This window comes from Amblyraja radiata, chromosome 15 (genome assembly GCF_010909765.2).
Source record: "Amblyraja radiata isolate CabotCenter1 chromosome 15, sAmbRad1.1.pri, whole genome shotgun sequence".
Lineage (NCBI taxonomy): Eukaryota > Metazoa > Chordata > Chondrichthyes > Rajiformes > Rajidae > Amblyraja > Amblyraja radiata.
This window is the reverse complement of record NC_045970.1, coordinates 24638803-24661710: the sequence shown is the minus strand read 5'-3', so window position 1 is coordinate 24661710 and position 22908 is coordinate 24638803. Positions and strand designations below refer to the sequence as shown.

Below are 22908 nucleotides of genomic sequence, written 5' to 3'. Positions count from 1 at the left end.
TCTTCTCATTCTGCGAACATTGAGGGAATACAGCCCTCCACCGCGTAATCCCTCATGTAGCACACCTGCCGTTGCTGGAACCAATCTACTTAATCTGTTCTCCATATCATGTATTCTATTTTTTTAGGTATCAATATGCCTCTTTGGCATTCACAAATCACTTCCAAAATAATTTGGGGCATGGAATCAAAATTCACCCTTATGAACCTTTTGTGAAAAAGGTAAATAAATACAAAATTTATTTTCTTTTACGTTTCGTTTCTCGATACCAGTGCATATGATACAACATTACTTTATAATACAATAGTAACCACTTTCCAGGAACACAATATCTCCACCCCCATTCCGTAATGCATGGATCACCTGCGTCTAAATGTAAAAATAAAAACAAAATGCCAGAAACAGTTCTCTGGGTTAGGCAGCATTTGTGAAAAGAGAAAGAAAGTTAGTTTTATCGATCGAACCCCTTCCTTAGTTCTGTTGTCAGTTCTGATGAAGTTTCCTTTCTGAAGCAATAATTGTTTCTCTTTCCACAAATGTACTCTGACCGCTGGGTGTTTCCAGCAGATTCTGTTTTTATTTCAGATTTCTTTTTTTATTTTGTTTTTTTGTAACATCTGTGGTTTTTTGATTTTCCAAGCCCCCTGTTTCTCTGGCAGTAGTCTGAATATCAGATACTTTGCACAAATAATTTAGAATCCTATCATCTGAGTGCACCTAATAAAATAATCATTCACCCTTGGGCTATGCAATGTAACAGATCGAGTTACTTGGTTACTGGGGATTGAAAAAAAAAAAAGGATTGGAGCATCCTTTCTGATAGTTGAGTTGAAAAATATTAACAGAAGAGTTTTTTTAAATGTAAAAATAAATAGAGACAAGTCAGTATATAGACATAAATAGGGAAAGTCAGTATACATTGCTCATCCCCAGTTGCCTACAAAAGGTTGGTGATAAAGCCTCTGCCCAGTCTCATTGCGGCACTTCCAGTGAACCTATTCATAAACTATTCATACACCATTGGTCTTTGGTGCATCCTGGTATCATCAGGAGTGACCAAGTAGGTTTATCTTTTGTGTTGGTTCACTATTGCAGACATGGAAACAAGCCATTCAGACAAACACATCCATGCTGACTAAAATGTCTATCCAACTTAGTCCCATTTGCCTATGTTTGGACCGTCTATCTATACATCTATCTATCTATACATCTATCTATCTATCATCATATATCTATCTATCTATCTCTCTATCTCTCTATCTATCTATCTATCCTCCGCGCAAACCAGACGCAAAAACGCCGACATTTGTACCATTTCGCTAGCGATTTTACTTTTAGATTCGCACATCCACTCCTTGGTCAATTATTTCCCCAGATTTTGAGTAAAATTGATCACAAAACTCAAACAAAACTACATTTTTAAGATCTGAACGGCTCTTACCAGCTCTGACGTCACAATGCCAACATGCCGACCAATCCAATCCGCTTCTCTCTCTCTCTTCATTTGACAGCCCGGCTCTCCTCCACTAACCCACCCCACCCCCCCCCCGCTCGAAGTACGCTCGCGCCACGCCTCCCGCAGCTCCCATGCCCGCCCGCCCGCTCAGAGCCTCGCAACCAAACGTGGTCGCTTGAGGCATATGGCCGCGCTGGGCCGGTCCCAATTCGAACCGCGGAGACGTATGGTCCCGACATCATACTCACCAATCAGCTGGGCGGGAGGCAGGCCGACTGAATTTGGACGTCGCAGAGCGTCGGGCGGTGACGTCATCACTCAACGACACGCCGGGCGGTGATGTCATCGCGCAACGCCACGCACTTGGCGTTCGACGTCAAGACGCTGCGTACGCCCCCAATGCGCCAGATCACGCGTGTTACTAGGCCAACCATTTCTTATGTACTCGCACAGCAGTTAGGGTTTGATTTTTTTCTGTTTCAGCTTTGAACTGCGCAAGGCGTCGTCTGACATGTGTAGGATGGCTTCTACAGCATGTATCACATTCGGGAGTGTGATGTGCTCTTCCGCAGGCGTGTTTGCACTGGCCAGCGGACTCAGGTCATCGGGCACAAACATTTCACGTCCGGGCTTCCACTGTATCTCCAGGTCGTACCGTAGCAGGTGCATTCGCATGCGCTGGAGTCTGGGGCTTAGTTTGTGTAGCGGCTTCCCGAGCGAGCCTACTAATGCTACAAGGCTTGTGGTCAGTAAGGATTTCTGTGCGCTGACCGAAAATGAAGTCATGAAACTTTCTGCATGCGTACAATATGGCGCACAGCTCCTTCTCTATAGTCGCATAGTTGCGCTCGGCCACGTTCACACGTCGTGATGCGTAGGCAACAGGTCCCTCGTCTTGCATTAGGACTGCTCCAAATCCGCTGTTGGAAGCGTCTGTGGCAATTGAAACGGGCGCGTTCACATCGTACAGTTTGAGTACGGGCGGCGATGTAAGACGCTTCAACTTATCTACTACATGTCTGTGTTTCTGATCATGTTTTTTTTAGCCTTCCCAGCCCTTGGAAACGCTTGCAGTTTTCCTCAATGATTTTCACAGTGTATGATGGGCTCGCACTTCATCCCCAGCAGACCTTGGTCTAAAGTTGGGGCAGACATCTTCCATCTGGATGGAGTTGACCATTTGCTAGTAGTGGACACCAAGTACCCAGAAATAGCGCAACTGCCAGACATGACGTCATATTCGGTGATACGAGAGATGAAGGGCATCTTTGCCCGGAAAAGCATTCCCGACTTGGTGATGTCAGACAATGCGAGACAATTTGACTGTGCTGAGTTTTGCAAGTTCAAGGATGAATGGGAATTTGCCCATGTCACCTCGTCCCATCTATCCACACAGCAATGGGCAGGTGGAGCGCTGTGTGCAACCAATGAAAAATATCATGAAGAAAGCCACACGCAGCAACCGTGACCCGATGTATGCAATCCTCGAATACCGCAACACCCCCCTTGACGGGACATGCGGTTATGCCCCCTCAACAGCTACTGAACAGTACACCGATAAGAAGCAAAACCCGTCCCGCACTATCCCCTATAAGCTCAGGGATATGGTCAAAGCCGAATTAGAGCGCATGGAAAGTTTGGGAGTCATAAAGCCCAAGAGCAAGCCGACAGATTGGATGAATACAATGACTGTTGTCAGCAAGCCTAATGGCGAAGTCCACATATGCCTTGACCCACGTGACCTCAATGCGGCCATTCTCTGGGAGCATTTCCCGATGCCGACGGTCGAGAACATTGAAACCCGCATGCCAAAGGCGAAAGGAAATTTGACGTTACAAGTGGGTACTGGCAGTTCCCACTGAGCGGCGACAGCTCGCTTCTGACCACATTTAATACTCCCTTTGGGAGATACCGATACTTTGTGCTTCCATTTGGAATCTTATCCGCAAGTGAGATTTGGCAGCGGGCGATGCAGGAAGAGTTTGGTGATTTAGAAGGGGTGGAGATAGTCGTTGACGACATTCTCTTTTGGGGTGAGAATGCAGCACAGCATGACGCAAGGGTGAGAGCCCTACTCGCGCGTGTGAAAGAGTCCGGCCTAAAGCTCAATCCCAAAAAGTCGGTAATGCACTCAAACAAGACTGAATATGTGGCACACGTCATCTCGCAAGCAGGCGTGTCATCAAACCCATCTCGTGCCAGCAGTGTGCGACAAATGCTATACCCCAAAAAAATGGCTGAAGTGCAAACGTTCATGGGGATGGTGACATACATGGCCAAATTTATTCCAAACCTTTCGGAGATCACCGCCCCACTTAGACAGCTAACAGAAAAGGGAGTAATGTGGCATTTTGAACAAAAACTACTAGAAGGTCACTTGTCATCAGTCACGAGGCACAAGCACACTCCCCAGCTTGTACTCCTGACCTCTGACCTGCTCTGGTAGTGCTGTATTTAGGTGATTGGTTTGGCTGAAGTCTGTATAATGGCCGTCTCCTTTGAAGTTGGCTAATTCTGGAGAACATTACTAAAGTTGTGATGTTGCCTGACCCATTGGTCTTTGGTGCATCCTGGTATCATCAGGAGTGACCAAGTAGGTTTATCTCTTGTGTTGGTTCACTATTGCAGACAAAAGCTATCAAGGCAGCTTTGCCCTCAGAATGCAGAGACCTCAGACAGTGGTGGTGTTACCAAGCCACTCTTGATACTGAACAATGAAGTCCGTAATCCAGGATATATTCATTGCCCAACCTATTTTTAATGCTTCCTCCATGTGCTGTTCCACTTGGAGGAACACTGATTCATCTGCTGAAGGGGGACAGTAGAAGGTAAACAGTTTTCCTTGCTGTGTTTGATCGGATCTGGGCTCAATGTAGAGGATCACCATGATTACTCACTCCTTTCTGTCCCTACCTGTACCGCCACGTTTGGTGGGTCTGCCTCATCAGTGGATATGATATTCTCTGAGATTTTGATGGAGGTATCTAGCAGGTTGCCTGGAAGGTAGGATTCTGTGAGTACAGGCAAGCCAGGCTGTTACTTTACCAGTGTATGAAACAGCTTTCCAATTTACACATGGTCCCTAAATATTTGTGAAGAAAACTTTGAAAGGTTGAGTGGGCTGTGGACAATTTTACAATGTCTGCATCTGTGACTCAGGTCAATACTAGGTGATATATTTTTGCTACTTTAGCTCAATGTCTGTGATTCTTGAATACTTTATTATCACAGTTCTCATTCTCTGCCATCATCTGTAGGATAAATATGTTATTAACCAAATCCAAATGATACCATTCCTCTTGAATATATTATAACAATCATTCATCCAAACATAATAAACCAGTTTTATAAATTGCAAGTCCTTTAATGGATCAATAAAGAAGAGAAAGGGTGAGACAAATTCTCATAAAATAATATCAGCACACTAGTGTGTATTGTTATATTAGAGCAAACATATTTCACTTGTTGCTGTCTGGATTAATTAAGAACTATCATTCTAAAACTTTATAGAAGCAATATAATTTCCTGACTCCGTATGTTTTTAATACACGGTGATGTATCTGCTAATATAAAAGTATTTCATATTATGTTTCAAGGATAAAAAGATTAAGTTCAAAATGTTGCAACCTTATTATGAATTTATTGCAACTGGAATGTTAAATATTTCCCCAATGGATCACTAGAAAGCTAGTCGAAGATTACCAAACATACGAGCGCACACACACGGACACAATGGAAGAGAATGAGATCATAGTTCACAAATATTCCAATGCCCCCAAAATGAGATAGGTGGCATCTCATGCTCCCACAACCTAGCAGATAGGAATGCAAAATTAAAGCAAAAAGCAGAAAATACAACACAAAAACAGGAAATGTTGAAGCACCAAAGTTATACGAGGGGGGTAACAAATTAAGCGATGGCTCAAATTAAGGACCGTTTATCCAAAGTGTATAAGTGAGAAAACAAATGTGCTGAAGTTGCAGGGAAAGGGTTTGTGGAGATAACTACGGGAGTTCTGATGATAGGGAACTAAACACAATTGTCAACCTCTGGACTTCTCTACCCAGTTGCACTGGGAGGGCTGGATCAATAGTGTTGAAAGAGAGAAGAGTGTGGAATTGCGGAGAGAACAATGGCAACAAGCCAGGACAGGGATGAAATGAGGCTGGGGCTGATCATCCATAGTCACTTTGAATGATAGGCTGGACCTGAGGGGCTGAGTGGCCTCCTTCTGCTCCTTCTTTTAGTGTTCTTGTGAATAAGGTCCTCATGTGAACCTCGTGAACAGCAGTAAGACTCAAAAGAGCTTATTTTTTTCATCATCTGATGCTTTGTTTCTCTATCTGTACACTGGGCGAGAGAATTATTCAAGATGAATGCCCAGTCTTTTACCCTGGGTAGGGCAATCAAGAACATGAGGACAGAAGTTTAAAGTGAGAGGGGTAAGATTTAATAGGAACCTGAAGGGTAACTTATTCCACTCAGAGGGTGGTGGGAATATGGAAGGAGCTGTCAGAAGAGGTGGTTGTGACAGTGAGCATAACAGCTTTTAAAGGACACTTGGACAGATACCTGGATAGGAAAGGTTTGGAGGAGTATGGGCCAAATGCAGGAAATTAGGATTAGTTTAAATGGGGAGCCTTGATCAGCATGGACGATTTAGCCCAAAGGAGGCCTTCGTAACGACTGAATGACTCAAAGTAATAACAGCATATTTGGTAAATAATAATCTAATCTGGAAGTGTCTGCAGAGATTCAGGAAGAGGAATTCATGTCTGATAAATTTATTGGAGTCTTTTGAGGAGGTCTGGACCACGGTGGATGGAAGGGAACATGTGGGAGTAATGCACTTAAACCTCCTACAGGCATTCGACAAGGTGCTTCACAAGAGGTAGACTAACCTCCTGCCAGTGATTCTAAAAAGTTGTTGTGGAAAAATACGCAAACTTGACGAGGTAGATATAAAATATATTTACATAAGGATTGATGTTACCCCTGTGTGCACTGTGGGTTTTGGGCTCGAGTGCAGGATGCACTCGGAAAAGCAGTCTTTCAACGAGCGCAAGGCACAGTTTGTTTTACCAGTCGCAATCTGCAATCAATCTTCCACAACAAATCAGTCCCATAAGCACAGTCCCCTGTGTGCCAATCAACTGAAAATCTCCAGGTTGTCTCTTTCACTTTCCCCGATGTTGAAGAATTACCGATGCAGTATTTACTTTGAAGAAAAAGCATTCTTTAAAGACAAATTGATTGTCTCTTTAAAAGCAAGTTGTAACGCATTCTTAAGATAGGCACAAAATGCTGGAGTGACTCAGTGACTTAGGCAGCATCTCTGGAGAAAAATAATAGGTGACGTTTCAGACCCTTCTTCAGACTGAAAGATAGAGGTGGGGAGGGTTAACTAGAGGCGAGAAATGGGCAGAACAATTCAAGGCTGGCAGCAGACCAGAACAAATCAGTGCCAGCAACAGGCCAGAATTCTTTACTGCTCATTCTTTACTGCTCCTAAATATTTCCCAAGACTTCAAGGCCAACCTAAATTGTGTTACTGGTGTAATTGTAAATTCCATAATGGCCTGGTTCCTGCAATAACTCTCTCTCCTGGGACCCTTGGCCAGAGCTATGAGATGTCCCTTGAAAAAGCGTGGTCCGCTATTGGTTTGTCTCAAGCATCCACAGACACAGACACAGAAATAATTTGTTTCAAGCTAGCACTCATTTGCTGAGATGAGGTTTCACCCATCTTCCTCTATTCCAATGGGTTTTCAAAGCCTAGAAATTTGGTGGACCTCGATTGTGGAATTAATCCAACTGCCAATTCACTTCGAGCAGTTTTTCTTCTTGGTCCAGAGTCCATCGTCCTCGACGATCTAGAGCTGCATCTTGACCCCTCACTATCCAGTATGTCCTTCTTTGCTTTGGCCACCACCATCTTTGTGTCTAATTCCAGTTGTTCCTTTCGTCTTCTCAGCTTCTCATTCTGTCGCGTCATCTGTTCTTGTTCTTCCTCAATCTCATGTTTCTTCTTCATGGCATCCGCTTCTATTGAGAGAGCAGCTAGCTCAGCTTTAGCTCCCAATCGAGCAGAAGCTCTCGAAATCGAACTGGCTGAGGAACCAGATTTATGTCTTGATCCTCATGAAGATATATTAGAGATATTATCTCGTCATGTAATTTCATCTTCCATTCTGGCACCTTGTTGCTTTGCACTTCCAGCTACTAAGCTCGTAACTTGTGACATAATTTCAGATAACCACTTCTCTGCCTTTTTCATGAAACCATTGAATATCTTCTTGTCTTCATCCCACTGGGTATGTCTTCTGCGTTCTTCCCGAGACGGCTGTGAACACCGCAGTACATTCTGTTTCTTTAAGTTGTCTGGGTCATGTGGTTCATCTGGCGTAGCTCTTTCTTCATCTTCTAATTCCAAGACTTTAAAGAGGTCTTGGCAGATTGCAAAGACTTTAAATTAATCGAACAAAAGTCTCAGCTGGTAGCTCTGGCTTTGTTTTGTCTACATTTCCTTCAAAACCATAACATACTGATATTGTAGAGAACATCTCAAACCCCAGGTGCATAAAGATGATGCTAATTCAAATGGATTGAGCTTATCAAGAGACTCAAAACAATCCAAGGTCGGTCTGGCTAAAATCTCCATGCAGACTAGAAAAACACTTTCTGAGTTCTCTGATACATTTGCAGTTTAAAAATAAAGCTGTGATTTCAAATTCAAAGAGTAATAATCGATTTGTACTCACAAATCCAGTGATACGTCTTCAGATAAGTCTCGATGCTGTCGATAGACCTCATGGGCCTTCTCTGGCCGAGATCTATTGTCTTCAGTTCCTCCTGGAACCACGTTCTTCTGGCTAAAACCTCTCAGAGAATCTTAGCCAATCTTTTGTCTTCATCTCTGGGACTGGTATTTAAATCCCCTGCTGGAGGTTCCCTTCTACTTAATGTAGCAGCAGATTTTCATATCTTTCAGGAAATTAGCACCCTAGCCGCTAAACGGATGAGAATGGTTGAAGGGGGTGTCTTAGAAACGCATGCGAGCTCACTCACAAAGACCTTCAGAGCTTCTTCACAGATATGGCTTCAAAACACAGTCTTTTGATGAATAAATGCTTTATTGCTGATGGAAAACAGTAAGATACATCCAAATTTCTTACGACTCGTTACTACAATCTTCATCGAACAGCTTATTACTTTAAACATTAGAAATCTCCTCGTGTCTCCGTTACACTGGAATGATCTCCTTTAGATCTCACATGGACCCCGCATGGCCCCGCATGGACCCCGCATGGCCCCGCATGGACCCCGCATGGACCCCGCATGGCCCCCGCATGGCCCCGCATGACCCCGCATGACCCCGCATGGTCGAAGGGTTAACCTTCCCTATCGTCTCTCCAAACTAATCTAAAAACTAAACTTCTGCGCAAGCATCTAAGCTCCAAACACGCCCAAAAACAGGTCATAAATCCCACCCACAATATAACGTGCAGTCTAAAATTTAAAGGCACATGCCATCTTCAATGACATGCAAAACAGGCCAAATGGCCACTACACCAACATCAACCACGATGAAGTGCTTAGAAAGGCTGTGCCAGTCTTCTAGGCAATCTATACCCCCTGCTATTAATGTATGGTAAAAATAGGTCTATGGTGGGCTTCATCTCTTTTACATGACGTTCAGCCCTGGATCACCTTGACAATAAGAACATCCATGTCAGGATGCTATTCATTGTCTACAGCTCAGCCTTACCCACTGTTGTAGATAGGAAAGGTTTAGAGGGATATGGGCCAATGCAGGCAGGTGGGAATAGTGTAGATGGGGCACCTTGTTCAGCATGGGCAAGTTGGGATGAAGAGCCTGTTTCCGTGCTGTATGATTCTATGCTGTATGATTCATTTTATGATCGATTCTCTACGACCATAAAACTAAATCTTACCTCTAAACATCTGGACCTTGGCCATAGGCCTTCTTATGCAATTGATGTTTGGACTCCTGACCGACAGACTTTAGTCAGTTAAGATTGGTCATAACATTTCCTCCACCCTGACCCCCCAACACTGGTGCACCTCAGGGTTATGTGCTCAGTCCTTTGCTCTACTCCCTGTACACTCATGACTGTGTGGCCAGATGCAACCCCAACTTGATCTTTAAGTTTGCCAATGATACAACAGTTTTGGTTGGATCTACCACAACATTAAGAAGTACTGGAAAGAGTTTGGAAACCTTGTGTGATGGTATCAGGTCAATAACCCACGCCCTTAATGCCTGGTAGTGAAATGTGTTGCATATTGACACAAGGAAACAAATGGGTGAATACAACCTTGTCCCCATCAACAGAGCTGCTATAGAGATGGTCAAAAGGTTCAAGTTCCTAGACATCCATATCACCAACAGTAGTTAGAAGGGACCGAACCTGGCCCCTTCTAACTAATGCAATGATCAAGCAAGCACATCAGAGTGTTTATTTTCTTAGGTAGACATAAAATGCTGGAGAAACTCAGCGGGTGAAGCAGCATCTATGCAGCCTCGCCCGCTGAGTTTCTCCAGCATTTTTAGTCTACCTTCGATTTTTCCAGCATCTGCAGTTCTTTCTTAAATATTTATTTTCTTAGGTGTCCGAGAAGAATCAGTATGTCCAAGAAGATTCTCTCAAACATCTGTAGGTGCGCTATGGTAAGTATTCTGACGGGATACAACTCCGCCTGGTATGGCCATTGCTTCATTCTTGTCACCTGAACCTGCAAGGAATGGTGAACACTGCAAGTCCATCACATGCTCATCACTTCCTTCCATCCACTCCATCTCCATGGTGCATTGCACCAGGAAGGCTGGAAATATCATCAAGGATGCCGCTCACACTGGGAGATTCTGAGGTCCAGACTTAAGAACAGCTTCCTTCCCACTGCTATCTGACTCCTAAAGCAATCACCACTTTTCATAACCTGTTCCCAGAGTTGCGGCCAAATACATTTACTCTTAACTCTACCTCATTCAGTTATTCTGTTGCTGTACTTTAATTTTCATTTGCAGTACTCGGATTTTGCAATACAATCTTGCACCATTCTGGTGTATATGCTTGGAATTATTGTTTGCTTCGTTTAGTTTAGTTTTGAGATACAGTGTGGAAACAGGCCCGTCAGCCCACTGAGTCCGCTCTGACCAATGATCACCCGTCCACTAGTTCTATCCTACACACTTAGGACAATTTACAGAAGCCAATTAATCTACAAACCTGCACGTCTTTGGAATATTTTAGGAAACTGGAGCACCTGGAGGAAACCCACGCAGTCACGGGTAAACTGCGTACAAACTCCGTAAAGACAGCAGGCGTAGTCAGGATCGAACCCGGATCTCTGGTGCTGTAAGTCAGCATCTCTACTACTGCGCCGCCACACAATGATTATTCTGTGATCTTCATGTCAAGAAGGAATTTAGTTGCATCCTAGTGCTTATGACAATAAAACTGCTAAGCATCTAAGAATAGGGGACAACTTTGGCAGAGCAAGCTATTGGTTTTTTTACTCTAGAATGTGGAATTTCCATTCACCATCTTGAAACAAAATATATATATTTTATAGTAATTACTTCTGCATGCATAATAATGTTTTACTACACATACGTCTGTCTCTGTGGAAAGTTAAATTTTGGATAATTTTTACTTTCTGTAGCAAAATATACTAAGAAAAAGATCAGTCAAAATTTAAGCCACTCAAGAATTGAATGCAATTCAATGTTTTCATTGCTGGATCATTTCACTCCCAGAATCCTAGCCAGCAGTTTATGTGGGACAGGATAATTATGTTAGGTTGGAGCACAGTTTCACCCTCTGGATTAGACCTAACCCTGAATTCTGTAATCACACATTTCTCAAGCACTTATTTTGCTACATTACCACAAAAGTATTGTTGGTTGGTATTTCACACTTGACTGAAATGTAAATTTCACAAAGGCCACGATCCACAGTGTGGGCATTGTTTTGTTGATGGCTTTCAGTAATCACGTGAAAACATGGTACTTTCTTGTTCATTGCCGGCTTCAAATCTGCAGCTGAAGTGGTGTTTCCAATGAGAAGACCAGTTATTACCTGGTGAGTTCAGAAATATGGAGAAGCAAGGGGAGTATTATGGGCCCGTCCCACTCAGGCGATTTTTCAGGTGTCTGCCGGCGACTGTCAAGTTGCCAGCAGTTGCCTGAAAAACCGGCACCTGGAATGACAAGTGTCAGAGTGGAACACACACACACACACACACACACACACACACACACACACACACACACACACACACACACACACACACACACACACACACTCACACACACACACACACACACACTCACACACACACACACACACACACACTCACACACTCACACACTCACACACACTCGCACGCGCACGCGCACACGCACACGCACACGCACACGCACACGCGCACACGCTCACACACACACACACACACACACACACACACACACACACACACACATCGCAAAGGCGGGGCACAGGGCAAGCGGGGGGAGCGCTGTCTGAAATTCACACGATGCAAAGCCAAGGTGATACAGACACACACAGCGATGAACAGGAAGGTTGGCGCTGCAATTAAGACGGCTAGCACAGTGTACGGTAAGTCCTTTAATAGAGGGGAGGGGGGGGGGGTAAGGGGGGAGAATGAGAGAGAAGGAGTGGAGACACCTGTTAAGAAGCCAGACAACATTTAAGAAGCCAGAGATACAGGGCTGTGAAGCTCGGCGGACATTTAACATTGGTTAAATGTCGGTTATCCTTGGTTCTGAAAACTACTGCTTACGTTTTTTCCCCCCCAATGAACCAATGAAATTCACCGGTCAGCACCGGCTACAGACCACTAGGACCTCCTGGCGACCCACCTTCCGCTCGAAAATTCTCGCTACTCTCCATGGCGGCTTCATTTTAGTCGCCGCTAAGTTTTCAACATGTTGAAAAATCCGCGGCGACCATAATGAGGTCGCAACTAGTTCCCAGAATGTGGGAACTCCTCACGACCATGAAGGCGACTCCCAGGCAACCACCTGCGAACTTGTGGCGACCATGTGGCGACTGCAAAGTCTCCTGCAGTCGCCTAAAATGTTGCCTAAGTGGGACAGGCCCATTATATTACCAATTTCAATTTTTAAAAGTAATAATAATAATAATGGATGGGATTTATATAGCGCCTTTCTAATACTCAAGGCGCTTTACATCGCATTATTCATTCACTCCTCAGTCACACTCGGTGGTGGTAAGCTACTTCTGTAGCCACAGCTGCCCTGGGGCAGACTGACGGAAGCGTGGCTACGGCCCCTCCGGCCACCACCAATCACTCACACACATACACACACAGGCAAAGGTGGGTGAAGTGTCTTGCCCAAGGACACAACGACAGTATGCACTCCAAGCGGGATTCGAACCGGCTACCTATTAAGTACTGCATATGTTGTGAGCAGGTTTTGTTGGAAGAATATTCAAGGCAAAGACTCCTTACAAAACCCGGCAATTTCAGTGAATTTGCGTATAAAGATAACAATCATGCGTGGCTCTGGAAAGATAGAAGTTTGTCAGAGGGAATGTAATTTAGACTGTAGGCATTTATTCTCCACTGAAGTACATTTCAAAGTGGATGCATTATCAAGGCACAATGCGATCTGTGATTTCCCTGCATAAAGTGGTAGACGTGAAAAAAGAATTACTGCAATCACGCACAAAACTGTGACTGGTGCTACAAAAAGTAAATTGAAAATCCATCATTATGGTTGAAGTTTTTACTTTTATCTGCATTAGTTTGAGATGGTGGGTGACTATTTACCACCAATCTTGTTCCACCCCGAGGTCCCTCTGTAAATCGATCAAGGTGGAATTGGCCTATTTGTAGAATAACTGAAAATCTTTGCTGACTTTTGCTGTGATCAGGTTACACATGCTGGGTGGCGAGTCTTGTCAGAACAAAAAAAAAGCAGCATCTTGGATAAAGTAGAAAAAAAGTTGGGACTCTCCGCTTTTAACTTAAGGAAATGGAAATAAGCAATGGGCAACTAAACCATTTACAGGAAGCAGGTCGGTCATTAAAGTCTTACAGATGCCTGCTTTCAGTTTCATAGTCAAACAATTTTTAACCGCAGGCAATGTATTACAGGGACTTGGGAATACCCAACAAGTTGAAGCAGACGTGAAAGGATTAATCATGAGGTCAATGTCTCTTTTGCTCGTGTACCATTGACTGGTTGCAGAATCAAAGGAGACCATTTGACCTGTCAATTTCCTACCACCTCAATATAATGCAATGAGCGAGTCACGTTTTCCTGCCTTATCCCCAAGGATATGCCATTTCTCTTGTTTCAGATTTACCCACTTCGCTTTGAAAGTTATATTTCAATATTCCTCCGCTACTTACCCCGGCAGCGAATTCCAGACCTTAACCGTCGCTGTAAAATATGATTTTCCTCGTGTAATTTTCTATTCTTTTGCTAATCAGCTTCATTCTACGCCTCCCCAGTTCTTGACCCCCGCCACCAGAATGGGAAGAGTTTATTTCCACCGGTTCTGTCTACAGGCTTCAGATAGAGTAGGGCAGCTTCCCTGCATCCAACAACACAACCAGTGAAGCCCACAAATGCCTGTCGTTCTGATCACCATCCATTTGCTCTGACCAACACCTCAAAACTGGGATTCTTTGAACAACAATTACACAACCTTCCCACCCGACCCAAATAAATAACATCAGGACATCCCTGACTGTCATTGTGTCATCCCCATCACCCTCCCAATCCACACCACAACTCAACAAATTCTTCATTAATGCACGCACGCGTTGCAACACATTCATTTTACACAATTACCTTTACCAGTTTAGTGAACCTTCAACTCAACAAAGAGATTCATTGACATGAATGTAGTTACTTAAATTACTCAATATCTCCATAAGACACATGGCAGGCGGGACTACTGTAGCTGGGACATGTTGGCCGGAGTGGGCAAGTTGGGCCGAAGGGCCTGTTTCCATGCTGTATCAATCTATGACTCTAATAAAACATAGGAACATAATAAGCTCATTCGGCCCATCAAGTCTGTGCCAACATTTACTCATAGCTGATCTATTTTTTTCCATTTCAACCCCATTTTCCTGCCTTCTCCCAGCAACCTTTAAATGCCCTTACTAATCAAGAACCTGTCAATCTCCGATTTAAAAATACCCAATGACTTGGCCTCTTCAGCCATCTGTGGCAATGAATTCCACAAATTCACCACCCATGGACTAAATAAATTCCCTCTCATCTCCATTCTAAAGGTATGTCCTCATATTCTGAGGCTGTGCCTTTTGGTCCTGGACTCTCCAACCACTGGAAACAACCTCTCTATCTAGGCCTTTCATCATTTGCTAGTTTCCAATGAGATCCCCCCTTCTCCTGCTAAATGCCAGCGAGTACAGGCCCAGAGCCATCAAATGCTCCTCATACATAAACCCAATCATACTTGGGATCATCCTCGTAAGCCTCCTCAGAACCATTTCCATCGCCACACATCCTTCCTCAGATATGGGGCCCAAAACTGCTAAAGTATTTCAAATGTGGTCTGATCAGTGCCTTACAAAGCCACAATATTATTTCCTTGCTTTTATATTCTAGTCCTCTCGAAATGAATGCTAACATTGCATTTGCCTTCCTTACTACAGGTTCAACCTACAAATTAATCTTTTGGGAATCCCACGCCAACACTCACCATACACTTTGCTGCACTGTATGCCACTTCCTTGCTCACTCTCTCAACCTGTCGAAGCCCTTCCGCAAGGTCCCAGCGACCTTAACACAACCTGCCCCTCCACCTATCTTCATATCATCTGCAAACTTGGCCAAAAAGCCATCTCGGTTTGAAAGTATTTTTGGAGAGAATATTACAGTTAATATTTGAGGTCAATGACCTCTGTGTACTACAATTGGTCTCTAACTTTTCCTGTGGCGGCACGACTCACGTCGCAGCGGCCCCTACATCCTGTCTGTCTTTTTTTATTTTTTGTCTAGTTAAATGTAGTTGTTCGTGTTGTTTAATACTGTTTTTAACTGTGTATATGTGGGGGGCGTTTATGTGGGGGGCGTTGGGGCCTAGCACCGTGGAGCGGCCTCCAGCCGGAACGACTACTCACCATCGTGGGGCTGGCCGGCTTCGGAGCGTGGGGAGCCGTGATGGCTCGCTGCTGCGGCCCGACCCCGGAGGCTCCAGCTGCAGCTGCAGGTCAGGTGGACTGGAATATCGGGAGCTCACGGGTCCGTGTGGAGACCGCTTTTCGGAGCTCCCGCAACGCGACTTCTCCTGCCTGTGTCGCGGGGTTGGAAAGATCCGGTGCGGGGCCGTACATCGCCCGGCGCGGCTTTAATGGCCGCGGGACATTCCAGCGCCCGCCGGGGGCTCCAACTTTGTGACTTTTGGGCCTGGAGCGGGGCCGTACATCGCTCGGCGCGGCCTTAAATGGCCGTGGGACTTACCATCGCCCGCCTGGGGCTTTGACATTGGGAGAGAAATGGTGCAGGGGAGAGAAAAGACTTTGCCTTCCATCACAGTGAGGAGGAGATTCACTGTGACGGATGTTTGTGTAAATTGAATTGTTTGTAGGTCTTGTAGGAATTGTCTTTGTTTGTATGGCTGTGGAAACGGAGTTTTGTTTGAGCCTCACTGAGGTTCAAATGATATGGAATAAAATATTGTATTGTATTGTATATAGCATAACTTTCACCTTCCCCACGGCCCAATCAACCCATCCAGTTAAAACCGGTTTTATTTGTACTACTTTCTATTTACTGCATTGGAAAAAAACTATGGATGTGGTGACTGTTTGCAGGACAACTAATCAATCAACATTGGAGACTCCATCACTCACTCTCACTCGCACTCTGCCAATTGTCAATAGATTTCTATATGTTCCAATGAAGCTCAGTGTGAATTTCAGTGAAGCCAAGTCATCTAGACTTAAAGTAATAAAAAAGAACTATAGATGTTGATTTATACCAAAGATAGGCACAATGTGCTGGAGAAACCCAGCGGGTCAGACAGCATTTCTGGAGAAAATGTGACATTTTGGGTTAAGTGTTCAGTTAGCCTGACCCGCTGAGTTACTCCAGCATTTTGTGTCTAACATCTCGACCCACAGTTTACTAATTACAATTGATAATAATGCCTTTGAATCCTTATCAGACAGAAGTCATTGTTTATCAGGTATTTTAGTGCATTATTTCTGGTCTAACATTTAAATGAGGTAAATGTAATTAAATTATTGTTGTTGTTAATTTAAATAAAATAACGTAACAGACAATGTAAGGAGCCTGCAAGATGTGTTAGTTGCTAAACAGGTTTTGCATTTATTAAATTTGAGAAGCTGATATTTTAGATATAATGATGATTCGCTCATGGATTTGCTTGCAGTTGTGACGTTCAGTGAGCAGATGCAGACATAGGAATGAAGGGGATGGAGATTGCCTGAACCGTCCAAACAAGTGGCTGTGTGGAGAGGACACAGAAGGGGTGCAGCAAGTGTTGCAGAAATCTCAACATTCTGAACAAGGGTCTCAACCCGAAACGTCACCCATTCCCTTTCTCCAGAGATGCTGCCTGACCCGCTGAGTTACTCCAGGCTTTTGTATCTGTCTTTCAAACACGTGGACTGTTGGATTGGAAATGGCAGACTAGAAGCTTTTGATTGCCCTGTCAGGGTGGAGTGAAGGCTGCAATGGCTTCAGTGGCAGGGAATGATCTAAGTCAAAGCTCTAGGTGGGCCTATTGATGCAGAAGTACAAGAGCAGGGCATTCACCTTCTAGGACAAGGAGCACTCGGGAAGAAGTGACGCCCAAGAACAGTACCCAGATGAGAGAGTTAGCGAAGGATGGAACAAAGTTATGGAGTGCTATCAGGAAGTCCTAATCTAAACTGAGAAATAGCTGATATCATTTGAACCAAAGCTTAGAGTGGCCCTGGTATTATGCAGTTGGCATAGATCATTCAATAACTTTTGTGTATTACAGATTGAAAACATGCAGCACAGCAGTCCAGTGGTGCAGAGTTGCCACCTTATAGCACCTTATAGGTTTGAACCTGAGTACGGGTGCTGACTGTATTGAGTTTCTACGTTCTACCTGTGACTGCATGGCTTCTTAAAAGTTGTCTCCACTCTTTCTCCCCCCTTCTCTCCCCCCCTTCTCCCCCCCCTTTCTCTCCCCCCTTCTCTTCCACCCTCCCCCCCTTCTCTCCCCCCCGCCTTCTCTCCCCCTCCCTCCCCCCCTGTTTTAAAGGAGTAACCGTACACTGTGCTAGCCGTCTTAATTCCAGCGCCAACCTTCTTGTTCATCGCGGTGTGTGTCTGTGTCACCTTGGCTTTGCACCGTGTGAATTTCAGACAGTGTTCCCCCCGCTTGCCCTGTCCCCTGCCATTGCGATATGTGTGTGTGTGTTCCACTCTGACAGTCGCCATTCCAGTTCCCAGTTTTTCTTGACAGTTGCCGGCAGTCTGCTAAAAAATCGCCTAAGTGGGACAGGCCCATAAGGATCACTCAGCCTCCACTCGTGTGCCATTTTAACTCAACCTCTGCCTTTTCTGCCCCATTGCACCTACCCCTCCAGCCATTGGATGGCTAATGCCAATTTTATCACAGATCTCAACCCATCTGCCTTATTGACATGTGTCCTCTTCAAATTTATCAAATCCTAAATGCTAGGGCAATTTACAAGTTGCAGAAGCCAATTAAGCAACAAACCTGTACATCTTTGGAGTGAGGGAGGAAAACCGGAGCACCCGGTGATGGTAAAGATGTTGGAGTCAATAGTTAAAGAGGTAGTAATGGGGCATTTGGATAGCAGTAAAAGGATTAGTCCAAGTCAACATGGATTTATGAAATGAAAATCATGCTTGACTAATCTTCTGGAATTTTTCTGAGGATGTGACAAGTAAAATGGATGAAGGGGAGCCAGTGGATGTAGTGTATCTAGACTTTCAGAAAGCCTTTGATAAGGTCCCGCACGGGAGACTGGTGACTAAAATTAGAGCACATGGTATTGGGGGTAGGGTGTTGACGTGGGTAGAAAATTGGTTGGCAGACATGAAGCAAAGAGTAGGAGTGAACGGGTCCTTTTCAGAATGGCAGGCAGTGGCGAGTGGAGTGCTGCAAGGCTCGGTGTTGGGGCCGCAACTGTTTACCATGTATATTAATGATTTGGAAGAGGGAATTAGGAGCAACACCAGCAAGTTTGCGGATGACACAAAGCTGGGTGGCAGTGTGAACTGTGAAGATGATGTTAGGAGGTTTCAGGGTTACCTGGACAGGTTGAGTGAGTGGGCAGATGCGTGGCAGATGCAGTATAATATAGATAAATGTGAGGTTATTCACTTTGGCGGCAAAAATAAGGGGGAGGTAACCTAACCCCAATTATTATCTCAATGGGGTTAGGTTAGGTAAGGGGGAGGTACAGAGAGGCCTGTGTGTCCTTGTACACAAGTCATTGAAAGTTGGCGTGCAGGTACAGCAGGCAGTGAAGAAAGCTAATGGAATGTTGACCATAACAAGAGGATTTCAGTATAGGAGTAAAGAGGTTCTTCTGCAGTTCTATAGGGCTCTGGTAAGACCACATCTGGAGTATTGTGTACAGTTTTGGTCTCCTAATTTGTGGAAGACATCCTTGTGATTGAGGCAGTGCAGCGTAAGTTCACAAGATTGATCCCTGGGATGGCGGGACTGTCATATTAGGAAAGATTGAAAAGACTAGGCTTATATTCACTGGAGTTTAGAAGAATGAGGGGGGATCTGATAGAAACATATAAAATTATAAAAGGACTGGCCAAGCTAGATGCAGGAAAAATGTTCCCAATGTTGGGCGAGTCCAGAACCCGGGGCCACAGTCTTGGAATAAAGGGGAGGCCATTTAAGACTGAGGTGAGAAAAAACCTTTTCACCCAGCGAATTTGTGGAATTCCCTGCCACAGAAGGCAGTGGAGGTAAAATCACTGGATGGATTTAAGAGAGAGTTAGATAAAGCTCTAGGGGCTAGTGGAATCAATGGATATGGGGAGAAGGCAGGCACGGGTTATTGATTGGGGACGATCAGCCAAGATCACAATGAATAGCGGTGCTAGCTCGAAGGGCCGAATGGCCTCCTCCTGCACCTTGTTTCTATGTTTCTATGTAACTACATGGTGACCCCACTACAACTGCCCCTACGACTATAGGATTATGTTGAAAAATTTGCAGCGACCATACTGAGGGCACGACTAGTTCCCAGAATGCGGGAACTCCTCATGACCATGAAGGAGACTCACCAGAGACCACCAGCGAACATGTGGTGACCATAAGGCGAGCACATGTGGTGACCATAACATGTGGTGACCATAAGGCTCCTGCACTCGCCTAAAAAGTTGCCTAAGTGGGACAGGCCCATTATGATTTTGGAAGGGAAGGAGGAATGCAGAGGTGGGAAACGGGATTGTGTTCAGGCAGGAAATGGTGAATGTTGGAACTGCCATCTCCTGTCCCACACTGGCTTTCTGTAACTGTTCAAAAGGGAACTGCAGATGCTGGAATATCGAAGGTACACAAAATTGCTGGGGAAACTCAGCGGGTGCAGCAGCATCTATGGAGCGAAGGAAATAGGCGACGTTTCGGGCCGAACCCCTTCTTCAGACTGATGGGGGGTGGGGGGGGGGAAGAAAGAAGGAAAAGGGGAGGAGGAGGAGGAGCCCGAGGGCGGGCGGATGGGAGGGTGGGAGGAGACAGCTAGAGGGTTAAGGAAGGGGAGGAGACAGCAAGGGCTAGCAAAATTGGGAGAATTCAATGTTAATGCCATACGGACGCAAGGTCCCCAGACGGAATATGAGGTGCTGTTCCTCCAATTTCCGCTGTTGCTCACTCTGGCAATGGAGGAGACCCAGGACAGAGAGGTCGGATTGGGAATGGGAGGGGGAGTTGAAGTGCTGAGCCACCGGGAGGTCAGGTAGGTTATTGCGGACCTACCTGAACTTTCTGTAACTGTTAGCTGCCTCCTCAACATTGTCACTTCATTAGGATCAGTTGTTACTAAAACAGGAGTTTCATTTTTTACCATAATATAATTTCAAGTAGGTGGCATTTAAAACAGGACCAGCTCCTTTACACTAAATATAACAGAGGCACCGCAACTGCAATACAGTCAAAATTGGTTTAAATTGGGGCTCATTTGAAGTAATGAGAATTTGGTGTTTGCTCATTGAGCTGTTTACTAAGAATTATAGCTGCCAATACGTTCATTCGGATTCATAAACTGCAGTTAACTTATCATTAGCATTCCATGTAATCATTTTCATTTCAGCGTTATGTTAATCGCAATTGATTGACAACAATCTTTTTACAAAAATGAATGTGACACGATTTATAGCCACCAGCAGCAAGAAACACAAGGATTGAAGGTGGAGTTAACAAAGATGCATTGAAGCATTGAAGACAATTACTTAGGTAAGGTACTAAACAACATGAAACTACATCACGTTTAATGGGCGCTTTGGGCTTAGATATTCCTCATCAAAATATCATTTGTCAAAATTTCAGCCTCGATCAAATAGTACGTCACCTAATTAAATTTACCATTGAAGCTGTTGTATTGTAAGCAACAAAAGAAAGGTGGAGGAAGGGACAGCAGCAAACACCCAGATTTAAGTCACCTCTTCTCCACGGATGCTGCTTGACCCGCTGAGTTACTCAAGCACAATGTCTTTTTTTTGTAAAACAATACCTGCCCTTCCTTATTTCTACCCATATTTATCCCACAGTCAACTCAAATTATGTGAATATTATCTCACTACTCTCCATGGGAATTCATACCCAACAGGTCATACTGCATGGAAACAGGCCCTTCAGCCCAACTTGCCTATGCCAAGCAACATACCCCATCCACACAAGTCCCACCTACCTGCACTTGTCACATAATCCTCTAAAGTTATGATGCTTGCCTCAACTGCCTCCAATGGCATCTTTATCCATATACCCACCACCCTTTTGTGTAAAAAAAAGTTACCCCTCAGGTTCTTGTTAAATCTGTCCCCCCCCTTCACCTTAAACCCATGACCTCTGGTTCTCGATTCCCCTACGTTGGGCAAAAGACACTGTGCACTTACCCAATCTATTCCTCTCATGATTTTGTACACATCTATAAGATCACCCCTCATCCTCCTGCGTCCAAGGAATAAAGTCTCTGCCTGGTCATTCTCTCCCTAGAGCTCAGGCCCTCGAGTCCCAGCAACATCCTTGTAAATTTTCTCTGCATGTTTGCCGAGATCCCTTTGGAAGGTAAATATTGGGCCAAATTGTGTTCGACCTGGCGGGCAGGACTGCCTGAGGTCCATATGTCGAACCACTTGGCTGGTGCAGATGATGAGGACCATTCTTGTCCCTCCATTCCCAGAAGTCAGGCAACTAGGTTCATCCATGTCCGGGCCGCCGAGTCTCCACTTTCCGGCCGTTTCTCATCTGCCGACACGGCCGGTCGCCTTCCACATGCGCACTGCCAGGATCTCCTCTATACCCCGTAACTCTGCTCTCACTCCCCATCCCCCCCACTCGTCACAAGGGCAGAGTCCCCCTTGTCCTCACCTTCCACCCCACCAGCCGTCACATACAACAGATAATCCTCCGACATTTTCGCCACCTCCAACGGCATCTCACCACTGGCCACATCTTCCCATCTCCTCCCCATTCGGCTTTCCGCAGAGACCGCTCCTTTCCGTAACTCCCTGGCCAATTCATCCCTTCCCACACAAACCACCCCCTTCCTGGCACTTGCAATTGCGCAGGAAATGCTACACTTGTCGCTTTACCTCCCCCCTTGACTCCATCCATGGACCCAAGCAGAGGTTCACCTGCACCTCCTCCAACGGCAGCTATTGCACCCACTGCTCTAGGTGTCAGCTGTTCTACATCGGTGAGACCAAGCGTAGGCTTGGCGATCGCTTCGCCTAACACCTCCGCTCAGTTCGCAATAACTAACCTGATCTCCCGGTGGCTCAGCATTTCAATCCCCCTCCCATTCCGAATCCGACCTTTCTGTCCTGGGCCTCCTCCATGGCCAGAGTGAGGCCCCCCGTAAATTAGAGGAGCAGCACCTCATATTTCACTTGGGTTGTTTACAGCGGTATGAACATTGATTTCTCTAATTTCAGGTAGTCCCTGCTTTCTCCTTCTTTCCCCTCTGCTTCCCAGTTCTCCCACAGCCCACTGTCTCCGTCTCTTCCTTTCTTCTTCCCGCCGCCCCACATCAGTCTGAAGAAGGGTCTCGACCCGAAACGTCGCCTATTTACTTCACTCCATAGATGCTGCCTCACCCGTTGAGTTTCACCAGCATTTTTGTCTACCTTAAATTTAGTTGCGTCTGGTTGGGTAACTATGGTAGGGTGAAGACTATTCCATGCTTTAAT

The 22908-nt window shown here is 45.1% G+C and overlaps 1 protein-coding gene and 1 long non-coding RNA gene across 2 annotated transcripts in view; both read right to left on the bottom strand.

The window, feature by feature from the left end:
- Positions 1–22908, bottom strand: part of plpp4 (phospholipid phosphatase 4) — a 275043-nt gene that overhangs the window by 236350 nt on the left and 15785 nt on the right. The window lies entirely within an intron of this gene.
- LOC116981104 lies at positions 54–8941 on the bottom strand. Its single transcript, XR_004414164.1, has 3 exons — positions 8822–8941; positions 8019–8020; positions 54–65 (listed from the first exon to the last, which is right to left on the bottom strand). It is a non-coding gene; the product is annotated as an uncharacterized LOC116981104 (long non-coding RNA).